We start from the raw sequence: 8,640 nt of genomic DNA, 5'->3' as shown, positions 1-8,640 counted from the left end.
TCTTTTACTATTCTCTTTGCTAATTCTGGAACCATCAACTTTATTAATTTTCTACCAGCTTTTCATAACGTCCGATATAAAAGAGCGTATGGCATTCGGATAACGTTGTTCGTTTAAAACGATTCTTCCACCAAAATTTATTCCGCGGCACGTTTCCACGTTTTCTCTGATATCAACTGACGAGCTCTCTTACAAGATGACGTTCATCGGGGGACTCTTTCTCTCTCTCTTTAGCGTAATATATATTCTCCCTCGATGTACTTAACGGCGGTCCTTTATCTCCGATATCGCTAATGAGAAAAAGAAATGAGTCGAGCTGAGCGCAAATGAATTTTGTCATCGGCACGATGCTGGCGCGCGATCGATAACCACCTGAGGGCAAGAGCAAACATCTTAGCACACACGGCCGTCGACTATCCAAGAGATACGCTGGGCAGGCGTGAAAAGTACGACTTTACGAGAGAAGACCGGATAATCGACTCACTGTCAAAAAATTCGAAGAGCAAACAAGAGACGCTTGAAGACCGCGCCGTCGCCGCTCGTGTTAGCACGAGTCTCGAACCTTTCGACCCTCTTCCGAGAGGAAGGAGAGAAGAGGAGTGGCGTAAGATTTTACCTCTACAAAATATTTAGCCAACGCGCCACGGTTCCACGATATTTGCCCAGTTTAATTCTGAACGCGCGCGAAGAGATATACCTTACGCTAGCAAATCCACGACGCGCTTCCGCGTTGACGTGAACGAGGAGAGAAGAGCCGCCACCCCGAAAGATCCTCTGTGGGAAAAACGTAGAACGATTCGTCAGGGATAGCAGCTAACACGTGTTCCGGTCCGTGACCAATTTAACCGGATACTCCGGCGTACGGGCCGCCTTCTATGAACCACCCTCTACCAACTCCGCGCTGGTACGAACGAAGAAATGTCAGATGCACGCATGCATCTGGATCATTGTCGGCGAGATCTGTGGAGGAGGAAATCGTTTCGAAATTCGTGCACCGTGACACCGTTACGCCGGCCCGGCGGGACTTATAGATCTCCGTTTCTTTTCATCAGATGCACAGTCATTCAATCAATTCGTTCATTCAAATCGTTTCTCCATTGATAAAAGTATCGTTAATAATAAATATTAATTATCTCGTACTAAAACTTTCATTGATTAATTAAACAGAGGTTTTAATAGAGTACAGAATGTAATGTTATATATATATATATTCACTCCGAGATGATTCATTGAGCGACTTTTCAATGTATTTTATTTCACGTACGAGAAGTTTCTCTTTAAATAACTTCTTTGAATAAAATGGCAACGAGTCATCACTGTATTGATTATTTAAAAATATTCTAAAAAGCATGTGATGACGTGTGCTACGCAGCTTGTGCACGTGACATTTTATAGAAACATTGTACACGTGTTCTATCTCCTGTCCAGCATTCTATGCTAATTTGTAAGTTTTTTTAAAATAAATTAGACACTAAGTGCTACTAAAAAGCGTGACAGATCCCAAACGCTTGGATAGCCTTCGACTGACGCGAAAGTGTTAAAATAATCGCACGCATGAGTGATCGCAGAGCGTGAGAAGGAAACAGCTTCTACGTATGTTACGGAATTATTCTACAATAAGTATTCACCTCTTAGTAATGTCAGGTCATAAACTTTGATTTCATAAACGCGTTCATGCGACTATTGCCGTCGCCAGCTTTGATTTAATAGAGGCTAATGGATAGGGGTGGCCCGCTGGCTTGGGTGGTCCTGTCGCAGGACTTTGTTTAATTATGACGTATGACCTGTGACTCCGCCTTTCCTGCAATTCAAGCAGGATCGCGCCGAACGCTCGACGAGCTTCAAGAGAGAAATTCTTTAAGAATGTCGCTTTGTTCCTCTATCTTCGCAATCATAATTTCGACAAACATAATTGCGCAGTCAAGAGCCGCTGGGTTGGAAGAAAAAAAAGAGAAATATGGCGCGCAATAAGAAAGGAAAAAAATGAAGAGGCGCGACACTTCCTTGTGTTCTTTGTGTCATTGCCTGACATTTCAATGGATATCGAGAAAAGCGCGGTCTTAAAGACATAAGACATGAATCACTCACGTTCTAAAAAATATTTAGCCGTTTTCTTACGTCTAATTGTAACCGTCAGCTGATGCACCGACAGTAAATCGATTTGGCGGTTAAACACTCTGCGTCAAGACAATCGCGCGCTCGTTTCCGCTGAAAACAGCAAGTCAAGTAATAGGTTAGTCATAGTACATTTATACAACGTATGTAAAAGCCCCATCACCGATTAAATGTCCACAATGCCGGTGATTTTAGCAACACAGGACAATTCTGTTACAATCTACTACGCTATGTCGTTGGTAGCAGTTCATAAAGCGATAGAAAGCATCTTTGAAAGACGATGAAATGGATGAAATTTGTTACACGCATTTCACGTCTGATTTAAAAGAGGAATCATTTTATGAAATAATGATGTTACAGCAATAATTGCGAAGAAAGATTGAATAATGTGAAAAAAAGTACTGTATATCAAACACAAATATTAGACGTATTATTATTCTCCAAATATTTTTGAGGCAATATATATCACATCATAAGTTTGTAAATATCGTTAAATTAATTTATTATTATTTATTATTTATTATTTATCTGTTTATATGCCCCATAGAATAAATATTGATAAGGATTATTTTTTCACAACAACAACAATAAATTCTAAAAATATTACATTCTACTATTACATCCATCCAATTAATAATTATTCAATTTAATCAGAGATGTGTATTCCTTTCTCAATTATATATAATATAAAAGATACGAAAATTGAAACTAAAGCAGAAATCAATAGTTTATATATCTATTTATTATAACTAGCATAGTAAAATGTAAATCTTTTACACGTTATATATAGTAGTACTATTTATTATTCAAATTATAATTTCTATGCTTGCTGTTATCTATAGTTAATATTTGTTATGTCAGACTCTTAATACTAGAATTAACTAAATGGCTACCAGTGATTACGTATGTTCATAAATAAAAACTTATGCTTCATCTTTACATACTAAGTTTTATTCATGCTGCCTCGCTTGTGTATTTTAATGTCTCATTCGATTTCTCGGTTTTTAAATTACATTTCACAGTCTCATGAAAATTTATTTATTTCATTGCCAAATTACCATATTGGATCTGCCATTTTTAATTTCAAATTTTTTTATATCAAATTTGAATTTAGCGAATCCCAAAATCTCGGGATAACAAATCTTTAAATTTGTCCATTTTTTAATATTGACATTACTATTATGGACGGGAAATCACTATAGTGGTTTTGAAATAGTCAATTTTGAGGTAAGAAGTACAATGAAGTATAATAAATCTTATTTAAGAAAAAGCTAGATTTAAAAAGAACGCACCTTCCTAAAGGTTAAAGTTACATGTAAATCGTTTGTCAAATTAAACTGATTATCTTATATGCACAACAATATAATATTTTTCATAAAATTTACAGACTTGGAAAGAAATGAATATTACTGACAGAAAATTAACTAAAGGTATCCATTGACGAGACTACCATCGGAAATGTTGTAGAACGTCTAACGGTACATAGCGAAGCAAATCGCAGCCTGCTGTAGATACCTCAAAACCATGACGATTAGGATCCCCGGGGGCTTCAGGAAACGAGAAAAGCCGAAAAAGGAGCAAGCTGTGGTTCAAGAAAGTAAACATGCGTGACGGCCTTCGAGCTCGGCAATATCGCGACAAAGGCGAAGTGGTCACTTTTCGTGGTTTTCAAATTGTCATAGAAAAATTCATGAAAGTGTCGTTCAAAAATTTAAGAAATCCAATCCTGTAGTTTTCAAAGAGGCCACGAGGCAAAATTCACAAAGCAAACAACCATCATTTTACCCGACGTAAATTAACACGATAAGCGAATTAATTTGTTGACGAGAGCGCGTGAGATCGGACGCAGATTCGCCGGTGGAACAAAGTGCAATCAATGTCGTCGCTGTTACGGAAGCGTGACGTCTCGCAGCTGGAAAAAGATAGGGATAATCGAGAGGAAGAAAAAGGGCATGTCGAGGAACCGACGCGCGACGAAGGCGCGATCATGGAGGCCGAAACGTAAGCCAGAATCGCCATTGCACTCTCTGGGAAGTCTCGGCGAACTGCTTTCTCCGATTTGAGGAATGACAGCCACGACGCGATCCATCTGACAAAAACCGTCTACGCCCGCTTAATACCACTAGCGCAGAAATGACGTTCCCAGAACGACGCCGTCGTGACTCAGACACGAGGCGTAGGTGGATCCAGTGCTCCACTGAACAGGAAAAAGAGAGAGAGAACGGATGAAATCTTAACCGGAATCTCTCTCTCTCTCTCTCTCTCTCTCTCTTTCTCTCTCTTTCTGGGTTCTCGACGCGCAACTTGATTGCGCCGAAAGAGCTAAAAAGAAGGTCGCCACGCTGCAATAAGCTGACATATTGTTCCGCTGAAAAATAAGTGAGATCTCGCAACGCTCAGTGTTTTATTAAAAAATTTCTATTATTCTGGAAACTTTTGAATTTCTATATACATATATATATATATATATATATATATATATGTATATCTAAACAAATTAGTAGTTTATTATCAGAAAAGATACACACAAAATACAATATACTATTCGTAAAAAATCAACGCAAGGGATATTAAAACGAATACGAGAAGAAAAGAAATAAAAGAAAGCACATTTTGCATGCAACGTTTAAAAATAACATTGGACATTGTAAACTATTTTAAGATGTGACGTATCTCCTATAAAGTAATCGCGCAAATACGCGTGAAATAATAAAGATTTATCTAAGGAAATGAAAAATGCGGAGAGGAAGTGTTTTTTGCAATGAAAACGTTCGCCGTCCCTCAAAGCGATAATATCTCAGCGCTACCGTGCGCTTAATGATTTTTCCCTCATGTCCGTTCCTGCTGCTCGCGACGCGAATTCCGTAGCGTCTTATACGCCGACAGCCACAAGCAAGCTAGTAAAGAAGGTATCCTACGAACGGAGTAAAAACGCGTGACGTACCTGCGATCTACCTATGCCGCAGGGGACCACCCGCACGCAACCTGCGTCACCTTCTTTTCTTTGCCTCCCACCTTCTCCTCCCCTTTTTCCACCACCTCGTCCACGACCGAGCGAACGTTTCCTCGCCTCCCAGTCTCGGCCCACTGCCTCCTTTGCGGCCCTGCGAATCAAAGCCGCATGGATTTATGAGTCGACTGGACTTTACAAATGGACATACCCCTGCTCCTTTCCAGAGCGTGGTTGTCTGGCGATAGTGCCATTTGTTGACGCTCCGTCCGGCAAAAAAATTGCCGCGCGACACTGAATGACGCTCCTGTATAATTTCATGCAAAGAGAGACGTGTCTAGGCGTTAACACGTTACAGCAAGTATTATCACCGAGTCTTTAATTCTTTTTCTAAAATGAGTAAAAATAAATGCAAAAAAAGAGAGCAAAAATAAATGAAACTACAAATAGAGTCAAGTTCTGAAATGGATGATTGCAAAAATGTCGATTAATTTAACAAAGTATTTAATTTCGAGATTAAGCTGTCTCTACGTTTCAATTGTCAAGTCAAATGTATAAATATTATGATTTACTGACGTTCCCAAATTACATTTTCATTAAAGAAAGAGTTATTCCATATTTTTTTCCAAAATATTATGCTAATATCTTCTTTTTTTACTATAATGGAAACATACGAGAATATCTACAACATAACATTTCTATAATTCTATATTGTTATGATAAACTATTTTTGAACGTGCCATCAGAAAATAAAAGCGATGTAAGATCGCTTTTCAAATAATTCCAATCGTTACAATTTCGTGGAGTTTAATTTCACGCCAGGCCAACAAATGTCCATGGCACAGCTGTTTTTGACAAATCCAGTAATCATATTTCATCCCCCGATACTCTCGGGGGCGGCCATCTACTGTGAGTATTCAACGTTTCCGAACGACAGAGATATATTTTTGCGCGGCAAATTTCAGCGACGATTTTTTTTTTCAGCACAAACGCGGGTTTATGCTTCAATCGCGATTTCTTTTTTTTTTCCTTTCTTTTTCTGCGTTCCCTTCTCTTCCCCTATATGCGACATACGAATGAAACGAGGATAGCGGACCTGCGTTAACCTCGTTAGTATTCCCGATAGTAAGAGGAAGTTCCGCGAGGAGAACGTCATCCAAAACCCCATCGTCCTTTGTTAAGATTTAAGCAAGTAGCTAGCGACGGCGCGATAAATTTTGATTACGTGGTCGAGACTTCCGAAAGGGTTGAGAGAGAGAGAGAGAGAGAGAGAGAGAGAGAGAGAGAGAGAGAAAGAGAGAGAGAGAGAGAGCGTGCGCAAGCTTCTCGCTCCCCTGGTATCCACCAAAATGGCCCGGAATAATTAGGATCGAAGGAGGAAAATATCTAAGCCTGTCACGTAGCCCGACAAAGGAGTCGCTGCGACTTGAGCTAGGGTGGTCCTCGAAGAAGGGAAGTTTCACGGTAAGAGTCAAAAAGACATTAACCACAAAGGTCCAACAGAAAACTCTTCCCCAAAGCCACGTCTCTGCTTACAATTACAAAGCGAATTAATGTATAATGCTTTTTTTCTTCAGATTCCTGCCCCAAACGTAGAGGTTCAAATCATCTACGTTTCATCGAAGTTCACATATATGCACACGTGCAACAGATACTACACTAACACGTTACAAGGGAAACAGGAACTTCCGCTTGTACGATTCCCGGAACGAACGACATAAAGGATGAGCGTTACTTACGCTCGCTCAGTTCGAGCGCACCACAACAAGGCATCTTCGTATATTATTGCGGATTGTGCACTATCTCGCGGATAAATGGAGATATAGGAGAGGAAAATTTACGGAAGAAATTGCGCGTATCATAAGTTGCACATTGCCTGGGCGGTTTTTGTAAAAAAATAAAAAATGTTGTACATAATAATAAAAAAGAAAAATCTATTTACATAAAACATCGGCATAAAAATTTTTATATTCCTTAAAAGTTGGATTAATGATGAATATAGACGATGAACAATATTGAGAAGTAAAATTCATTGATTGATTTTAATATATTTGTTTTTGTGCACGCCAAAAATGCAAATTTGCGAATCGATAACTTTTTAACCCTTTGAAGCATGTAATAACCCATCTAAACTTCTTCAGTTTTTTCATTTATTTTCTAATTAACGCATTTAGGTCTGGTTTTTTATGTTTCCTGTTTTAGAAGATTATAAAAAAAAGAGTTTAGTAGTCCTTATTATTAATTGTAACAGCTTTATAAATACAAAAATCAAAAAAACCTTATTTTTTTCAGAAAAATTCATTTTTGACCGAATCTTTAACGCTTGAAACTTCATGTAGAAGGTTTTTGTGATCACTAATTACTAATCAGATTTCTAAAATTCAAAATTATTAATTCAAAATGGCGAAAACAAAATGTATAAATTTGAATTTTATAATTTTCAAAAATGCTTCCAAAATTCGTTCATCCAAAATCCTTCCAAAAATCCATTTTAGAAATTTGGATCTCTGATTCTTAATTAAAATCCTTCAAAGTCTTAGAATTCGAATTCCATACACAATTCATTTTTAATTAAGAATTTTTAATCCACCGTCTTGAATCCGCCATCTTGAATGCAATATTTTTATATTTTGACTTTGGATTCGTAATCAGCGACCTGAGAAACCACTCATATACTAAATTTCACAAAAGGTTAAAAAGAAAAATATATGCTAAAGGGTTAAAGCATATGATTTAATAACTTATAAGGACAGTACAAACATATCATGAATGTTCATTATTATTAAGTAATTCTTCGATTTCATTAAATGAAAGATATATCATTTAATTTAAATAAAATCGTCAGTAGCTTTGACAATAATTAGCCATGAAAAAAAAGTTTCCTGCGTCATGTTTTCTCTTCGTAACCATCGAAACATTTTTCTTGACTTTTTTGTCGCAGACCAAGAGAAATATTATGATATTCTGTTCATAACGGATCGCTCTTGTTCAGCAACAATGGTATCTTTCTTTGATGAGCAACTTAAATTACGAATATCAAGGCTCACAGAAGCGCAGTTCCGCCGTTGAAGACACAAGACCGTGTCGAAGAAAAAACCTCGCGGGTTGGAGCACGTCAAAGTCCACCGCGCGGCGCAAAGAAAATTAATTAACACTCTTTGAATCTCCGAACGTGTTCGCTTTCAGAACAGAACTCACTCTTTACTCTCTGTCGCCGAGGCGGCACCTGCAGCGATCGGGAGAGAAAGAGCAAGAGACAAAGAGAGAAGGAAGACTAAGTTACATTTGCCTGCATCTATATTAGAGACGCGAGCAATGATTTAAAGCAGAAGGAATAGAACAATGATATTCGAGAGAATATTCGTCCGTTCTTTCGAGACGATCGGCGAGGATGCGGCGAGTTCGTTTATCGGGATAAGACGGTCTCGCTTTAATCGTTCGCGCAAAAACGTTGCAGTGAACGACGGGAACGGCACCCCGGCGTTTCTCCGACGAGAAATCGATCGACGCTCTTTGGGTCGCCGAACTTTCATTTTCTATCGAGCGTCGCCTTCTATCGAGCGTTCTTCCGCGCC

The 8,640-nt window shown here is 38.5% G+C and overlaps 1 long non-coding RNA gene across 1 annotated transcript; it reads left to right on the top strand.

Moving 5' to 3' along the window:
• Nucleotides 1-589: 589 nt before the first annotated feature.
• LOC105143610 (uncharacterized) lies at nucleotides 590-6,901 on the top strand. Its single transcript, XR_845769.2, has 2 exons — nucleotides 590-6,529; nucleotides 6,643-6,901. It is a non-coding gene; the product is annotated as an uncharacterized LOC105143610 (long non-coding RNA).
• The last annotated feature ends 1,739 nt before the right edge of the window (nucleotides 6,902-8,640 follow it).

This window comes from Acromyrmex echinatior, chromosome 2 (assembly GCF_024713525.1).
Source record: "Acromyrmex echinatior isolate Ae372 chromosome 2, ASM2471352v2, whole genome shotgun sequence".
Classification (NCBI taxonomy): domain Eukaryota; kingdom Metazoa; phylum Arthropoda; class Insecta; order Hymenoptera; family Formicidae; genus Acromyrmex; species Acromyrmex echinatior.
The sequence above is the reverse complement of the archived record's forward strand: the minus strand, read 5'-3'. Positions and strand labels throughout refer to the sequence as shown.